General features: G+C 46.5%; 1 pseudogene; it reads right to left on the bottom strand.

Annotated features, from left to right (window-relative positions):
- Positions 1 to 625: 625 nt before the first annotated feature.
- On the bottom strand, positions 626 to 16,453 carry LOC121569436 (annotated as a pseudogene).
- Between the last annotated feature and the right edge of the window lie 843 nt (positions 16,454 to 17,296).

Raw genomic sequence — 17,296 nt, 5'->3', positions numbered from 1 at the left:
CGTCTTTGTCTACTTTCTTGCTGGTACTCTCTGTTCCAGACATAGTTCCAGCCCCCTGAGACCACTGAGCACTGCTGTAACTATTGCTCTGTGAAGGCACAACACGCTGGGCTATGCTGACGGCTATGCTGACTATTTTATTATATTGCATTATGTTGACCTTAGGCCTAGTCATTCATTGTTTATGTGAATCTACAGCAGAGAGACTCCAAATGACACAGTGTTCCTGACCTGGAGAGAACACACACACAATGGAAAAGAAAAAGGCCCTGCTGTAGACATGTTTGGCCCATTAGGAATGATAGTGTCTTCATGGTCTACCCGCTGCTAATGGTGTCTGGTGACATGCAGCACACTCTGCTCTGTTCTCCTATTACTCAGCATAATGAACGTAATGGCAGCCATTAAATATTGCTTTAAAAGGAGTTCAGACAATCCTGGATGACAAACAACTTTAGTTCTAGTAGTTTGGATTGTGTGAGACAATCCATGAACAGTCTACACTACCGTCCTCATTTTGTAGGTTTTATATCATCATATTGAAAAAATAAGTTAAGAGTTCATGCTAATGTAGCTGGCTGAATGGTTATTGGGCTGAAGAGTCACAAAGCTGTGAGTCAGTCCATTGGGTTCACATTTTTACTAAGTCACAGGTCCAGACATAACATCGGCATGACTGACAAATCAAACACCAGAATGAAACTAAAATCACAGAAAACTATTTGAAAAATAATTCTAAATGATTGAAGATAAAACTCATTGACGTACCGAGTGGGGAGAGTAGAGGAGTATCCCATTTGAAGACGAGGGGTAACATGACATGGTGGTGACCCAGCACAAACACACACAGAAAAACACCTCAACCCTCCTCCATCCACCCTCATCATCCTCACTAGCACCCCTTGACATTCGTCATACACTGAGTCTGCACCCCACTTGGTCATCTCCTCAATTTCTCTGGAACACTTTTGACCTTTTCTATGGCTCCCCCCTGTGGTCATTTGTGAGAGGTGCAGGACTCTATATGACAGCAATGGGAATAGACTGAGGCAGGATCAGAACTTACACACAGAAACAGTAAGCAGCCTCAAACGATAAAGGGTGAGGAGAGATAGCAGGCAGAAAGGCAATAGAGATAGGTCCATTTGAGAGTAATGATATCTGATGATCCCTGCACCAACTGTATCGTCTGCAGAGAAGATCCATTCATTCTTTAGGGAAATAGACTTCACTCAGTTCCAGTGTTGCTATGCTGCACAGACACTGTGCCCCATCAGCACTCATCCACTGAGCGTTACATCATCCGGATTATCTTCATGTATCATCCTGCCCACTATAAAAGTCACTCCAGAAATCCATTAAAGGTCAGTAGATCCCTTACAATGTATCTGCGCAGCACGCATTCACATCCTCCCGTAACTTTCTTCTGCCTCTTCAAGGTTCAGACAGGACAGAACAGCAGTAAGCCTCTCCTGGTAACATCCCTCTCACAGTGCAGAGTCCCTCGTCAGCTCCACTCACAGTCTAAAGGGAGAGTTTGACCTTGACCCTTAGCAGAGGTCAGAGACGTAGTCAAAGTCTTTGAAGCAGTCCTGGTCCTTGCGGGAGAGGGTGCGGCGTTCGCGGGGTGGCGTGAGGGCAGGGGGCTCGGTGGTGAACTCCTCGTCAAAGTTGCTGACGTCCTCCCTCCCCCCGATGTTGGGGACAAACGGGGGCGGGAGCCGCCTCTGCAGCAGTGCTTCCCAGTCCACACCCTGAGAGGGAGAACAGAGAGAATGAATTTAATCCAGGTGAATTTAATCATCTATGCTTGTTGGGCAGCTCATGCAACTAAAAACAGCAACCCCTAACATTATAGTACCAAATAGAGTAGGAGCAGATGCTGAAACTATTTAACAGGCTCATTGATTACATAACAAGAGTTTAATAAGTGGTTTATAAGGAATGTTAACTAATGACGTGTGGGTCTGTGTCTGAGGGAGGGAAAGAGAGAGAGAGCAACTCACCCTGAAGAAAGGCTGTTTCTTGACGTCATCGGCATCTTTCTCACCAGATCCTAGGCGCCGCTCAGGGTTCCTCCTCAACAACTGGCAACAGAAAACAACAAACACCTCAACCCAGACATAACAACTCACAGCACAGACCAAACAATAGCTAGCAACACACACAGATGGCAAACAGCTGAAAATACATCAGAAACACTTTCACAGCAAACCCACTGACTGAAAACTAAAAGCAACATGGCTCCACCTTTACAGTGATTAGACTGACCACGTCAATCTATGTGATTATCTCTTGCTCCACTGGTGATTGGTGGGATGTGAGTGTTGGGGGAGGAGCTTACCCGTCTCATGATGCCGATGGCCTCTGTGGAGAGGAAGCGAGGGTAGCGCACCTCGTCATTCACTATGCTGTCAAACACCTCCTCTTCATCATCACCTGGGAATGGAGACTGACACACACATAGGCCACAGTGTCACGCTCACAGCCACCCATTTAACCTATTGTGGCGCCCCGGTCATGTGGCCCGGGGAATGCCACTGTTTGGAGTGTCAGCCACGCCCCACAACCAGCATTTTTAGGCTGCAGCAAGCTATGCTGTAGTGCTACGCCCCACACCTGAAGCCACTCAGCCTTGATAGGCTGCAATACACCTGGGGCATATAAGGTGCTGGTTCAGTTCAGCACGAGAAGAGCTCTACAGACATTTGTTTGAAGCCCATGGACATTGTGAAGCTGGTAAACTGGGTAGTAGTCTAAATTCTGTTTTTTTTTCTTTTTTGGGGAGGGGGGGTTTTCAGTTACAGTTTAAGAACAATCTTTGTGAACCTTTTATTTTGAATAAATATGCCAGCCTGGCTTAAGCTGTGCCCCTGCGTGTTGGACTTCTGTCATTGTTCCTCGTCATTGCCATCCTACCAGCCATGCCTAGTGACATATGGCTCAAACACACATCACTTTCTGTAATATAGACTAAAGTGCTGTATTACCATAAAGGCTTAAAGTATATATTACTGGCTTAAAGTATATATTATTTTAAAGGTGAGGGCTTAACCCATTAAAGGGATCCTCCGGTACTTTTGTATACTTTTTAGCCAGTAGTTCTGAAAGTAGCGTCCAAAAGTGGTCCCCGAAAACTGCATACTACGTCATTGATCTCTCTCTCGCTCTGCTGTGGGTGCATCATGTCCATCTTGCTAGCTGTCACTCATATGGCGAGGAGCTGAAGCTCATTGGTTGAACTCGAATTGCTAGGGGGCTGGCCCACGTGAGGGAAAATGGTGCAGCACAGCTTCCAGAAAAACTGTTGCTTTAAACTAGGGATTTTGTGGCTAATTGAGGTAAGACAGTAATTCTGCAAATTAATGATGTATGAACTACACATTGACACATCTAGCCCAAATACTTAAGTAGTCGCCAAAGTTCCGGAGCATGTCTAAATAATATGGCTAAATATGTATGGTCATATTTATATAATTCTCTGAAGAGGTTTTTAGAGTCAAGTCTCTTACCTCTCCCACCAGCATCTCATACACCAGTACTCCCAGGCCCCACCAGTCCACTGCCCTGGTGTAGGAGGTGTCTGTCAGAACCTCTGGAGCCAGGAACTCAGGAGTACCACAGAACGTACTGGTCCTGTCCCCATAGCCCATCCCTGGGGAGGTAGAGAGAGATCAGGAATGAGAAGAAGGGAAGGAAAGAGAAGCAGTGAGAAAGAGGTTGTTGTGAGAGAAAAACAGAGAGAGGAAGGAGAGAGAGAGAGACCATCTGAGTCAGAAATATCAAAAAACATGAGCATAGTAGCAAAAAGAGGCTTCAATAAAAATACTCAAAAGTACTCCAAACTACAACCGCTATGATCTTCCATCCTTACAGAGCTCTGGAGACATGATGAATAAGTTATAGAGAACATACCCTCTTTGCAGAGCCCGAAGTCTGCTATCTTCACATAGCCCTGTGTATCCAGCAACAAGTTATCGAGTTTAAGGTCCCTGAGGAGGAGGGATGAATATTCATTCAAAATGGATGAGTACTCTGAGGATGAAGGGGTAGGAGGATGAGAGGGTGTCTGTCTTTCATGTGTTCTGTGTTTCATGTCTACCCAGAGTACTCACCGGTACACAATCTTATGGTCATGAAGAAACTGCAGGCCCAAAACCACACAGGCTGCGTAGAACCTGCAGGACAGACAGACAAACAGACAGACGCACACACAAAGTCAGGAGACACACACACACACACACGACAGTAACAGCAGACTGTGGGTGGATATGAGTACGTATACAGTATACAACCATATGAACACAAATACACATAACTCAAAGCATGCCTGCTCCTCCCCCATGTTCCGTTACACATACAGTAGAACACAGTACACACACAAATACACACAAAAACACAGCGGTACCCACACGGCTCGGGGCTCTGTAAAGACGTCTGCGTGGATGTGCATCATGAGGTCGCCCCCAGCCGTGTACTCCATGACGAAGCACACGTGTTCTGGGGTCTGGAAACATGCAAACAGGTTGACCAGGAAGGGGTGGTGGGAGCTGTTCACCGTCTCAAAAATACGCTTCTCACACATCAGACTGAGGAGAGGAGAAGGAGAGAATGATGGACTCAGAAGACAACAGGAAAGAGAGACAATTGTGTAATGTCAAGTACAGCATGTAAACAGTGTATATGTTTAACATGGTTTGTTGGTGATCACTTTTGTGTTGACAATAATTTTGTGGCATATAATCCAGTCGTATTATTTTCACCATGATGGAGGTCATATAATGTCTGAGAGAGGCATGATATAGTAGGCCTGTGTTGCCTGTGTTCTGTCTTGGCCTGTGTTGCATTCTAGTGTTGATCCTTACCTGTCCACTTCGTCCCGCGCCACAATGTCTCCCTTCTTCAGGGCTTTGATAGCGTACACACTGCCTGTCCTCTTGTACTCTGACAACAACACCTGGAAAACATCTAAATCTCTAAATCCTCTGGATAGAGAACGTCCTAACACAGGGAGGATATTAAAGATGTGAGGACACATACCTTGCCAAAGTGTCCCCTGCCCAGCACAGCAATCAGCTTGAAGTCCTCCAGACACAGAGGGCCTTTGCTCTGTCTAATATTAGGACACAAAGAAAATAATAATGATCAATCACTGAAATAGCCTTTACTCATGTTGAATGGTCATTTGCTAGTTGAAGGAATAGGATGCAGTATTATCTGATGTTTTGTGCCTACCTAGCACTTCTATAGAAAGCATGTTGCGGTGATATATGTCTGCCTGGCTACAGTAACATGTGTTATGGAGGAGGTGAGGTCATGTTGCTTGCAACGCCAGGGTTGTGGGTTCGTTTCCCACGGGGGGCCAGTATGAAAAATGTATGCACTCACTAACTGTAAGTCGCTCTGGATAAGAGCGTCTGCTAAATGACTAAAATGTAAATGTAAATGTGGCCATATTGTGAGTGGGTGTGTTTCTCCAGCATCATACTGTGGGGGCCATATTGTGAGAGGATGTACTCAGGTGTGTGTGTGAGGACACACTGGGCCAACTCTGCATGGTGCTGTACCTGCGCAGGGAACTCGTGGATAGGGTTCTGGTTGGCCGCTCTTGGGCGAGGTCCGGAGGGGAGAAGGGCTCGATCACAGGCTGTTCCAGAGAGTGAGAGAAAAAGAGAGACAGAGAGAGAGAGAGATAAAGAGGCGAGAGGGATAGATAGAGAGAATGACAGGCCAACAGTAATTCTGACCCTCCTCATTATTAGTAGCCAGTTCCCTGCTGGCTGGCTGGCTGCTCAATCCCCTCCTCTTCTCCTCTCTTCCTCGTTCCCTCGTTACTGTTAATTAGTTCTCTAAAAAAACAGCGTAATTAATCCAGTAATCCCCCAGCCCCGCTGACCACACCATCTGTTACCCAGGCCTTCCCCCCCTCTGCATCTCTCTACCTCTCCCTCCCTCCCTCCCTCCCTCCCTCACTCCCTCACTCCCTCACTCCCTCACTCCCTCTGTCCCTCTCTCTCTGTCCGCTCATGCCAATCGTGTTTTACACACTGGGAATCTAACACAGATTGGGCTTTGATCGAATTAAAGCTCCCTCGATCCAATTTGGTCTAATTAGTGTGGATTTCTCTCTTTCCCTTCTTATTGTTCCCTCTCTCCTCTCCTCCCTCCCAGGCCCTGCTCTGTCTAGCTCCAGATTCATCCTAGGCTAATAGTCCAATATGTCTGGACCACTGTTTTCTAGCCAAAGGCTGTCTGGAGGGAATGGCCAAAGGGAATGTGATACTACAGAGATGGCTATCACTCCATTGCTGCATCCTCCCATCCCTCCCTCATCCCTCTCTTCATCCCTCCCTTCTCTTCTTCTCACCAGGTGAGGTGTGTCAACAACGTCTCCCCTGATGTCAGGCCTCGGAGGAGAGTCGCTCCCCAGAGTCAGCTTCTCCACTGAGATCTCCCTGCGACACACACAGAAATAGCAGTCAACAGTTTCCCCATGTACAGTATATGTTGTACTTGCTGTCTGAAGTATTGTGTACAGTACTGAGAGTGCGCCTTACCCAGAGTGTGAGCGTGAGTGTGTGTGTGGGGTGTAGCTGGGAATGTTGTTTCCAGAAGGGATGGCGTTCCTCAGTAGGCGGACCCAGGTGGCGATGTCAACGTTCATCTGACGAGCACGCAGGAACGCTTTACCTGTAACATACCCAACACACACATAGCAGTAACCGCAACACACACACACAACATAACCACAAGGCAATATGATATACTGATAAACACAAATCCCCCTGAAATGCAATATATCCTGTTCATGCAGCAGCTTTTAACATGGTTTACTCAATCCATTAGGATTGGCCAGTCCTGATGCACTGAAGAAGTTTCAACCCTGATGCACTCAAGTTGTCATACTCCAAAGCATTAAAGCCACCTCAACCCATCAGATGAATCTACAGCACTGCCGATTCCAACACTAGATGGCAATACAGAGCACAGAGAGGTACAAAGTGGGTTCTGGGTGGAGGTTGCCTATAGTCACAGATCTAGGACCTCCCCCAACCCTGATGTGACCCATTAGGGGTGAAACACTAAACTGACTGTAGATCAGTGTCTAAGGGCAACTCCATGCTACTCAGTGGGGCGTCAGTCAGATGATGCAGGTGTGAGCCCTATAGGGATACTAGGATATATGTTGCCAGGCTTGGCAGCTGCTGACAACATCCAGAACAAGATGGGGCTTTATCTAAGACGTTACCCGTGTAGCTCAGTTGGTAGAGCATGGCGTTTGCAACGCCAGGGTTGTGGGTTCGATTCCCACGGGGGGCCAGTATGAAAAAAAAAAAATGTATGCACTCACTAACTCTAAGTCGCTCTGGATAAGAGCGTCTGCTAAATGACTAAAATGTAAAATGTTACACACAAACACAACACGCTGTTCTGAGAATAGCTTCTCTTACCATGCTGTTTGGAGAAAACCTTTTGTCTCTGCAGTCTTGGGCCTCTCTCTATGACTGGGTTGAAGAAAATTACCTGAAATAGACACACATCAGTGGAGACTCCTCAGAGGAGGAAGGGGAGGTCCATCCTCCTCAGTGAATTTCATAAAAATAAACTGAACTGACATGTTGTCCACCCAATCAAAGGATCAGATAATTAATCTAGTACTGAAAGCTACAGCTAGCTAGCACTGCAGTGCATAACATGTGGTGAGTAGTTGACTCAAAGAGGGAGAAAGACAATAGTTGAACAGTTTTGAACAAATTAATTTCTTCAAAAATGAAGAAGCAAGAGAGAGAGAGATATTTTGTATTTTTTTCACTTTCACTTACTTAGCTAGCCTACTTAAACACCTGGCTCAAACAGAGAGCGATGCTATGTTAGCTAGCTGGCTATGGCAATCCAAACACTGGAACTCTTCTAGGTCAAGGTAAGCTTTTGGTTTATTAATTTACTGCCACCGGGGCCCACTGGTGTAACTGCTAAACTGCTTGCTGACTACAGTGTACTGCATGATTGTAGTGCCTTTACTAACGCATTAGTTTCAGTAGCTATGTTGACTATGACGTTAGCTAATAATGGTGACAATGATGTAGGCTGTGTGTAGGATAAACATACCTGAATTTGTCCAATTGAAACTCTCGTTTGCAACTGTTGGACTAATAATTACACCCTCGATCAGCTAGATGCAGGCAAGAGTGTGCAAGACGGTATTGAATGTGTCATTGTCTGTCACCTTGATTACTCAAATTTCTCTCGACCTGTGCACCTACGTTGTAAACTTTCATTCATAGGCTAGGTTGTAGAAACCTCATGATGGGTATAGGGAAAATTTGAGTATCATGTAGTAGCCTAAACCTATCAATGTTACATTGAGCTGGGTGAATGGAATATGAATGACAGTCATCCAATATGCTGTAATAGAAATAAGGCCTTGCTCATAAAAAAAATAATCGTCCTCCCTCATCTTAAATAGCACCGACCACCACTGACACACATAGTGTAGTTCAGTATTGAGCAGGGATGTATGTGTTGGTGCGTGTGTGTGCATGTCTCTGTATGCGTATTCAGGGCAGGGTGTGTGTACCTCTGCCAGCAGCAGGCCCTGAGGCTCTAGCTCCAGCTGAACTTTGTGTCTCTGGTTGTCCAGGAAGTCCTCCAGCTTCAGGTACTTGAGAGCACACAGGGAGCGGTAGTCCCTCCAGTACACTGCTATCTCCATCTCCCTGGACTGAGGCGAAACACGGGTCAACACACATACTGTTTCAACCACAGGTTCTCTCTCTCTCTCTCTCTCTCACTCTCTCACTCTCTCACTCTCTCTCACTCTCTCTCACACTCACTCACACTCACTCACACTCACTCACACTCACTCACTCACACTCTCACTCACTCTCTCACTCACTCTCTCACTCACTCTCTCACTCACTCTCTCACTCACTCTCTCACTCTCTCTCTCACTCTCTCTCTCACTCTCTCTCTCACTCTCTCTCTCACTCTCTCTCTCTCTCTCACTCTCTCTCACTCTCTTTCACTCTTACTCTCTTACTCTCTCTAGTTCTACAGTGAAGGTCTGGTCCCAGGCCTGCTCTCCCACTGTCTTCCAGCACGTCTGTCCCACCATTGTGTTCTCCAGCTTCAACACCGCACTCACCTCCGCTGTACAACACAATAACACATGTTTAAAAACTCACTACACAACACAAATGGACAGATATGTGACCCACACACTTACAGGAGAGTTCGTCGGTCTTGCTGGGGATCCTGAGGCTCAAGCTGCTGGTGCTGCGGCTGTAGAGACCACTGAGTTTGAAGGAGCGTCCATCACCTGGGATGTAGCATGGCAAGACCACCGGGGTTCCTCTACTGCGCCCCGGGACCACATCCAACACCCCCACACAGCCCAGCAGACGCACCTGCAGGGTACCTAGGAGAGAGAGAGATGTTTGAGTAGAAGTGAGAGTATCATACCTGCTTCAAACGGTTTATAAATTCAGACACTGGATATGTGGGAGATATTCAATTGAATCCATGAGTTTCTGATGCGTTAGAGCCTTCAGCGAGGTATAGACAGAGGGGTAGTGAGAGACTATAGAGAGTAAGAGTCAGTGATAGAGCATAGAGAGGCTGTAAGAGTCAGTGATAGACTATGAGTGTATGTACCAGTGAGTGGGGAGGGCTTGCAGAGGGTGCTGTACTGGTTGTGTACATAGGGGGTTCCGTGTCTGGAGCTGAAGGCTGAGGAGGAGGCCAGCACCAGCTCCTCCTTGATGAGGCAGGCCTTGGGGTGGTCCTCCGTCAGTTCCAGCAGACGCTGCTCCAGAGAGCCTCTCAGCAGGTCACAGCGCTGGGACGACTCACTCAGACCACACTGGGCCTGGGGGGAGAGAGGAGAGAGGGGGGTTACAATGGTGTGTGTGTTTGTGTGTGTGTGTGTGTATTTAAATGTGCTCTAAATGGTGTGTTTTTTTTGTATGTGTGTGTGTACAGTGGGGAAAAAAAGTATTTAGTCAGCCACCAATTGTGCAAGTTCTCCCACTTAAAAAGATGAGAGAGGCCTGTAATTTTCATCATAGGTACATGTCAACTATGACAGACAAATTGAGAAAAAAAAATCCAGAAAATCACATTGTAGGATTTTTAATGAATTTATTTGCAAATTATGGTGGAAAATAAGTATTTGGTCACCTACAAACAAGCAAGATTTCTGGCTCTCACAGACCTGTAACTTCTTCTTTAAGAGGCTCCTCTGTCCTCCACTCGTTACCTGTATTAATGGCACCTGTTTGAACTTGTTATCAGTATAAAATACACCTGTCCACAACCTCAAACAGTCACACTCCAAACTCCACTATGGCCAAGACCAAAGAGCTGTCAAAGGACACCAGAAACAAAATTGTAGACCTGCACCAGGCTGGGAAGACTGAATCTGCAATAGGTAGGCAGCTTGGTTTGAAGAAATCAACTGTGGGAGCAATTATTCGGAAAAGGAAGACATATAAGACCACTGATAATCTCCCTCGATCTGGGGCTCCACGCAAGATCTCACCCCGTGGGGTCAAAATGATCACAAGAACGGTGAGCAAAAATCCCAGAACCACACGGGGGGACCTAGTGAATGACCTGCAGAGAGCTGGGACCAAAGTAACAAAGCCTACCATCAGTAACACACTACGCCGCCAGGGACTCAAATCATGCAGTGCCAGACGTGTCCCCCTGCTTAAGCCAGTACATGTCCAGGCCCGTCTGAAGTTTGCTAGAGTGCATTTGGATGATCAGAAGAGGATTGGGAGAATGTCATATGGTCAGATGAAACCAAAATAGAACTTTTTGGTAAAAACTCAACTCGTCGTGGTTGGAGGACAAAGAATGCTGAGTTGCATCCAAAGAACACCATACCTACTGTGAAGAATGGGGGTGGAAACATCATGCTTTGGGGCTGTTTTTCTGCAAAGGGACCAGGACGACTGATCCGTGTAAAGGAAAGAATGAATGGGGCCATGTATCGTGAGATTTTGAGTAAAAAACCTCCTTCCATCAGCAAGGGCATTGAAGATGAAACGTGGCTGGGTCTTTCAGCATGACAATGATCCCAAACACACTGCCCGGGCAACGAAGGAGTGTCTTCGTAAGAAGCATTTCAAGGTCCTGGAGTGGCCTAGCCAGTCTCCAGATCTCAACCCCATAGAAAATCTTTGGAGGGAGTTGAAAGTCTGTGTTGCCCAGCGACAGCCTCAAAACATCACTGCTCTAGAGGAGATCTGCATGGAGGAATGGGCCAAAATACCAGCAACAGTGTGTGAAAACCTTGTGAAGACTTACAGAAAACGTTTGACCTGTGTCATTGCCAACAAAGGGTATATAACAAAGTATTGAGAAACTTTTGTTTTTGACCAAATACTTATTTTCCACCATAATTTGCAAATAAATTCATTAAAAATCCTACAATGTGATTTTCTGGATTTTTTTTTTTCATTTTGTCTGTCATAGTTGACGTGTACCTATGATGAAAATTACAGGCCTCTCTCATCTTTTTAAGTGGGAGAACTTGCACAATTGGTGGCTGACTAAATACTTTTTTTCCCCACTGTATATGTGTGCATTAAGTGTGCGTTCATGTGTGAGATCCATACAGTAGTCCTGTGTGTGAACTCTGACCTCTGACATGGCCTTCTTGTCCTGGACCTTCCCTGCTCCCAGCAGCCTCAGCATGTTCTTGGCTCCCTCAGCCATGGCGTGCTCCACACGGTAATGATGCCACAGCTCCTCCACACGCAGCTCCACCCCCACACGTGTCTGGCTTACCTGGGGGGAGGGGGAGAGAGAGAGCGATAATAAACCATTTACTGTAGCTGATTAATTTTGTTTTTTAAATGCATACTGTAAACAATACTCAGTAAGGGTAATGTAATAATATAATAATCATCTAATATAATAATATGATCAAGTAAAACATGTGGGGGAAATTAATCGAACTCTGCAACTTTAAACCAGTATGTATATAGTTATCTTTCATAATATGATAAAGTAATCAGTACTGCAAATCAAAATCAAGATAATGTGAGGTTTTGATGGGTTTGTGTGCATCTGTGTGTGTCCTAAATTAGGGATGGTTCATGACTCATGAGGCTAAATGCAGCTCTGATCTATTCTTAATCCAAAGAAGGGAGGAAGGTAGAGAGAAGAAGGTAGGGAGAGGGAAATAGACACAGCGATCCATTAACGATATGGGCCTAAATCTGTCTCTTTGCTTCCTGTGCTTTTCCCATCTTCTCACTCTCTTTCTCGTTCTCTCTCCCCGCTTTCCATATCTTACTATTGGTTTCCTCATCTTTCTCTCTCTCCCTCTTTCCCTCTGTCTCTAACCTTGGGTAAATGAAGCAGGATTTTTTTGCTGTTGGGCAACATCATGGGGATGCAGGAACATCAAAAAGGCCTTAACCTGCACTCTGTGTGGAAGTGAGCCTGAGTGTGTGTGTGTGTGTGTGTGTGTGTGTGTGTGTGTGAGTGTGTGTGTGGTGTATGGAGTGGAGTGGACTGTAATGCAAAACTGTGTGTGAGTGGAGTAGGTTATAATAATGACCACTCTGCACTTCTGAGGAGGGCATTGATCTGTTACCCACACTTCATCAAATATTTAACGATCGATGTACAGATTAGATCAGACAGACACAGAGGGATGGAGAGACAGACAGTCAGACAGGTAGATGGACAGACAAGCAGGCAGGCAGGCAGGCAGAGACAGACAGACAGTTAAAAAGACAGACAGACAGATATTTACCCTGGTTATCTTCAGTTTGCTCAGTGGCCTGCATGGCCTTGCGGATCTGCATGCGGATGATGTCAATCTTGGTCTTGCTGTCCTGCAGCATCTGCTGGGCTGTCTGATGCATCTTCTTGTCCTACAAGGGACACCGTACAGTGAGGACATTGGAATAGCAGACAGCTCACAAATACACAACCCTGCTAACCTTTACTACTCAGAGAATAATCAGGGTACAGGCTGGGAGAACATCTGACTAGAGACATGAACTCAAAGGAGTGAGAAAGAGAGATTGTGAAGGGGCTGGCTGTATTGTAGAGAGGGTACAGTAGATGTATATATTAGAGGGGTTAGGTGGTCCAGTCAGGTCCAGTACCTTGGTGACTCCATTGGCATAGATGGGGATCATGTTCTCTGCTCCCTGTTTGCACTTGAGCTCGATGTTGAGCTGGCGCTCCAGAGCCGTGATCCGGTCCTGATTGGCCGAGCGGCTGCGTGCCCCGGGAGACTTGGGGGCATCTGAGGGTCAAAGGTCATGGTATTAACTGACAGTTATTATAATTATTAACAATGGCCAACATGTTTCTACATTACAATTTTTGGTTGAATCCATCCAATGGTATAAGGCTACGCTCCATTCGTTTCATAGTTCCATCCCCGTCAGTGATACCTGTGTTGTTGTCGTCCCCTCCTTTGACCACGATGTGAGCGTCCAGCTCCTGTAACTGAGTGTGCAGGCTGTCCAGTCTGCGGTTGGAGCTGCGGAGCTGGCTGTCCACCTGCTGGGCATTCTTCTTGTCTGTGGTGGCTCTCCTCAGGTTCTCTGCCCCCTCCTTGATCTTCAGCTCCTTCCTGATCCAGTCAAATCACAAGGACTTTTCATAAGTAGTAGTATCACACAATGAGTAGCTAATCAATACATCACAAAAATGATTGAATAGTAAATTAGTAATTAAATAGTCATGCTGACCTGATCTCCCGGCGGATGCGATCCCTCTCTTCATCCAGGTGCTGCTGAATGCTGGAGTCAGAGAAGTCTGAGCTCTGGTCCAGACCCAGCTGCTCCAGCACTGACAGCCCACCTGGGTCACTCTGACAGGGGGAGAGGAAGAGGAGGAGAGGGGGAGAGAGAATGGATAATAGGTTAGCATTGGTCAAATACATTGCGACATATTGTGCCAAGATGACATTGCGGTGATAGCAGAGAGACAATAACCAAAGGTCTGCCGTATTTCCAATTCGATGCAAAACCACTCTCTGGGAAAAGGGCCTAATTAGGGACTAGGTTGTGTTCACCTTTGACCCCAGATGCCTCCCACACAGACCTGTAGGTCAGAGGGATTAACTGAGCAGCGCTAAGCTGGCAGCAAACATTAGGAGAGAGAGGAGCATTCATCTGTACATGGAAAAGGAAGAGAGAGAGAGAGAGAGAGAGAGAGAGAGAGAGAGAGAGAGAGAGAGAGAGAGAGAGAGAGAGAGAGAGAGAGAGAGAGAGAGAGAGAGAGAGAGAGAGAGAGAGAGAGAGAGAGAGAGAGAGAGAGAGAGAGAGAGAGAGAGAGAGAGAGAGAGAGCAGGCTAACGCGTTTCCAATAGGTCCCAGAGGCAAGTGCCCAAACCAAAGAGCCCAACATTTCAGCTCACATCCTGTGTGACTGCAATGCAGCAAAGAGTAAAAGTACTGTAGATCCATGGCTAGAGTAGATATAACAGGCCAAGACAGCAGCAGAAAGAGACAAACTGAGGGAGACACAGGGAGAGAGAGGCTGTGACTTAAAAAGGAGTTGTGACAGAGAGAAGAGCAGTCAGTGAGTTGAGCGGTTCCCTTCAGAGAGCTGAGTCTCCAAGAGCAGCAGAGTGAGACTGAGGCGTTAAGTGAGTCAAGGCCTGAGCGATCACGTCCCCTCCTGATGGTAACCAGATCAGAGCAGCATTAATAGAGTCTACAATCTATCAGGGCTTGTTCCTGCTCAGAGCTACTGATACACACAGACACGATGTCAGCACGCCAGCTCTCAGCCAGCCACACAGACAGATACAGCACACAAACACACATGGCAGTGTGATAGGCATTAGGCAAAAATACAGACATACATGCATGCAACGGCATTGCATGCATTTAAACACACTTGCATGCATGCACTCACATACACACACACACACACACACACACACACACACACACAACCCTGCATGCAACACTATCAGAGTAAATCCCCAACAACAGACATTAGCAACAATCAAACAGAGCCCAGATCCTACAACATGGAGACAGACAGACAGACAGACAGACAGACAGACCAGTCCCTCCCTTCACATAACGACTGACTGACTGCTGTACGCCACTCAGAGACCCAGCCCTGGCTCCAGCCTGGAGATCTGATTACAGCAGTGTCCCTATTGGCCTGTTCAGCACCACGCCAGGCAGAACAGAGCAGAGCCCGGCTCCTACCAGGCAGACTCTCATTAGAACCATAATCCATCTGCAATGCAATATAGCAGGCTGCAGGCTGCAGCCAAGCCAGCTCTCATGGCCAAGCCCAGCTATGGGGCTTTCGAGGGCTACTTACACAGGCTATTACACAGGAAACACTGCACAACAACAGTGCAGAGTAGTAATGATAATCTGGGAATATTTCACATAGCGGACCTGATCACCTAATGTTGTGTCAAATTGCTCACAGAAATGTTTGGCTATTTGTTGTGAAGGGACACAGAGGTAGATATAAAGCGGAAATAGTACTGTAGGTATCAACGCGATCACAAGTTGTGGGCCAAATGGAGCATGGTGCTACTGTCGTAACAACACCAAGGCTATAGGTTCATTATGCTCCCAGCCCTGTCCTTCTCTACACTAAACTCATCTAGAAATGGAGGTAGAGAACATACAATGAGAGAGAAAGACGAGGGAGGAATAGAGAGACTTAGGACTAAGACAGGAAGAACACCCACTTGTTGAGCAGAACTGAGACACACATACAACACACTAGTTTGACAGACACACTCGTCTTAAAATGAACAGCCACTAATACTGAGGCAGGAGGTGAGCAACAGTGGCACAGAGGAGAGAAGAATAGCTGAGAGGCAACGACATAAGAGGAAAGAGGAAAGGGCCGGACCATTAACGATGTGACTCACTACTATACATTTATAGCCATTTAGCAATGCCCTCCAGTGGAACAATACAGAGCAATTAAATAGAGGCAGTTCTCCACTCAGATGGGGCTGAAAACAATGCGACAATACTAAAAGCAGCTCCGACATGAGTCATCAGAAATGGCATGATTTGAGAAGGAAGTGAACATGAAGCAGAAAGCGGAGAGGAAACTCACAAACACACTGTAGTGTGGAAGGCAGCCATGTTGTATGGTGCCCAGACAGAGTGTGCCTACCGAAGACTCGGCGTCCCCCTGGTCCTGTTCAGTGTGAGTGGGGTGGTCTGCAGCAGTGTGCTCCCTTTGGCAGTCCGCCAAAGCTCCCTCGCTGGCCATGGCCCACCCTGGCTCTCTCTGTGTTGCCCAACCCCTCCCCTCTGCCCCGTTATACACTCTCACAACTGAACCGCCACTCAAAGTACAGAGAGCTATTCCTGCCTCCTCAAATCCGGGATGTGCTTCCTTCCCGCCAGGAATCAAAAGAGACTCAATCCGAAGTGAGTGAGCGAGAAAGAGGTAGGAAGAGAGAGAGCGACACAGCCCCAGCCCCACCCCACTGCTTCCTGTTCTGCTCTCTAGCCTAGAGAGAGACTAACAGTAACACTACAGAAACACACACACACAGGAGAGTGGTGTGGTTTTGTAAGCGAGTGAGCAATGCCACTTTGCTTCCTGCTGTTGGCTGCTCTTAGCATAGCGACAGGGTGCTGTGATAGACACTGATCACATCAAACACACTGCCAGACACTGTGTGTGTTTCAAGCTTTATTAGTCGTATGTACGGGATACACATGGTATACACCGTCCAACGAAATGCTTACTTGCAGGTTCCTTATCGACAATGCAACAACAATAAGAAATAATAAAATATAAGAATATGAACATAAAGTAAATGGCTCAGTAGAATATAATCAACATTTTAGCATAAGTATAATACAGGAAAGTACAATTTATAGTCCAATATTTACACCTGTATTGGGGAAGGGGGGATTGGGGGGCAAGTGTTTAAATTGTGCAGTATTTGGCAATCATAACAAGAGTCTGGTAGCAGCAGTTGTGACGTGTGTGTAGCATGAATGATGTTCTTACTGTGGAATGCAGTGTTTGGTTTTCGCCAGGCATAACGGGGACCCATCTCGTCCAAAAAGTTGACTTAAGTTTGCCAAAAAGCACCTGGATGATCATCAAGACTCTTGGAAGAACGTTCTATGGACAGATGATTCAAAAGTATAACTTTTTGGACGACATGGTTCCAGTAATGCCTGGCGAAAACCAAACTCTGCATTCCACAGTAAGAACATCATACCAAAGGTCAAGCATGGTGGTGGTGGTGTGATGGTTTGGGGATGCTTTGCTGCCTCAGGACTTGGACGACTTGCCTTAATAGAAG

This window comes from Coregonus clupeaformis, chromosome 7 (assembly GCF_020615455.1).
Source record: "Coregonus clupeaformis isolate EN_2021a chromosome 7, ASM2061545v1, whole genome shotgun sequence".
NCBI classification, from domain to species: Eukaryota; Metazoa; Chordata; class Actinopteri; order Salmoniformes; family Salmonidae; genus Coregonus; species Coregonus clupeaformis.
Note: the sequence above shows the minus strand (reverse complement) of the source record. Positions and strands in the feature narration are given on the sequence as shown.